Source organism: Dendropsophus ebraccatus, unplaced genomic scaffold (assembly GCF_027789765.1).
Source record: "Dendropsophus ebraccatus isolate aDenEbr1 unplaced genomic scaffold, aDenEbr1.pat pat_scaffold_1130_ctg1, whole genome shotgun sequence".
NCBI classification, from domain to species: Eukaryota; Metazoa; Chordata; class Amphibia; order Anura; family Hylidae; genus Dendropsophus; species Dendropsophus ebraccatus.
In genome coordinates this window covers 1-1,519 of record NW_027208547.1, presented here as the reverse complement: position 1 = coordinate 1,519, position 1,519 = coordinate 1, and the positions used below count along the sequence as shown (strand labels likewise).

The following is a 1,519-nucleotide window of genomic DNA, read 5'->3' as shown; positions in this document are numbered from 1 at the left end:
GCTTCTTCACACTGCTACTGCAAATGGCTTCCAGATGGTGACCAGTGGAGCTCAGAGTAAGGCTATCAGTGATTGGCTGGTAACCAGTGTGGAGGTGAGTGTGTGTTTAGAGATTGCTATAGTATACATATTCTTATATATTATCGTATAAGATACGTACAATCTCTCTTTTTGCTGAAGCATATCAGGAGAAGGAGTTTAACTAAATTAGTTAAGATGTGGATACTGGGTTCACACTGCATTTTTGACGTCTGTTTAATGCATCCGTTTTTTTACTGGTTACTTTTAACATACACAAAACATGCTTAACCACCAAGAAAAAAAACACATCCGTTTTGATCAGTTTTTTTATATGGGAGTCAATGGAAATTCGGATCCAAACGGATTGCACACAATTGCATCTATTAAACGGACTGCAAAAATGCAGTGTGAACCCCCTTATTCTGTAAAATTTGTGTTAAAGTTTTTGAGTTTTTGCTGTGGAAACACAACAATACCTCATTGTAGTAATACGAGCTAAATCAATGCCACTTGATGGGTAAGCAAACATAGAAAAAGATGCAGCTGCTCCCGACCAGAGCTAAGATGTGTGCAAATATTTAAAGCATAGATGTTATTTAGGGAAACTTTTCAGGAAAAGCTACCTTGAGTGTACATTAAGGAGCAGCATTATTTTTATTAGATTTCTGTCCAGAGGTTATGTCTATAATTTTGTTTGATGGAGCCTAATGATGTCATGAAGTATAAAAAACAACACACACAGATACCAATACCCACTGTTTACTCTGCAAGATCAGGAATGTGGTAATTTTGAGCAGATTTACAGTACTACTGAATCGCCTTGCTAGGTTCAGCCATCAGCTTTTCAGCCTGCTTCCTTTGAACTCTGTGTCGCTCTGCTCCAGGTGCCTGAAAAAACTGAATTCAGTCCTGGGACACTTCTCCAGTTTCCCAGGTCTGGATCCAGGTTTTCCAGGCAACCGAAGAAGAGTGGCACGAACATCACCCCTTTCAGAGTTTACCCCTTTTTTTTGTAGGTAACATCAATTTTCCTAATATATTATTTTTGTTTATTCAGGGACGTTTGGCAGGTCTTGGTTCAGAAGACCTTCCAACCATTGCTATTGTTGCGCACTATGATGCTTTTGGAGTTGCTCCAGTAAGTGACACATTAAATCTAAACACTTTATATTTATATTATATTATATGAGTTGTTAATCATATCATCATGTCAACTTCTAAAGTCAGTTTTATAGATATCTTATTTTTTTCTAGTGGCTGTCTTATGGTGCTGATTCTAATGGTAGTGGTGTTGCAATCCTTCTGGAGCTGGCACGCCTTTTCTCTCGGCTGTACACCTACACAACGAACACATGCCAGGTGAGGGGCCCACACCCAGAAACTTTTACCCTGTTTTACCAGCCTTACAGCTTGGTGGTGTGTGTGTGTGTGTGTGTGTGTTTAACCCCTTAAGGTCAAAGCCAATTTTCGTTTTTGCGCTTTTGCTTTTTCCATTTTA

The 1,519-nt window shown here is 39.0% G+C and overlaps 1 long non-coding RNA gene across 1 annotated transcript; it reads left to right on the top strand.

The window, feature by feature from the left end:
* LOC138774828 (uncharacterized) lies at positions 1 to 1,364 on the top strand. Its single transcript, XR_011360407.1, has 3 exons — positions 1 to 94; positions 1,079 to 1,159; positions 1,276 to 1,364. It is a non-coding gene; the product is annotated as an uncharacterized lncRNA (long non-coding RNA).
* Positions 1,365 to 1,519: the final 155 nt, after the last annotated feature.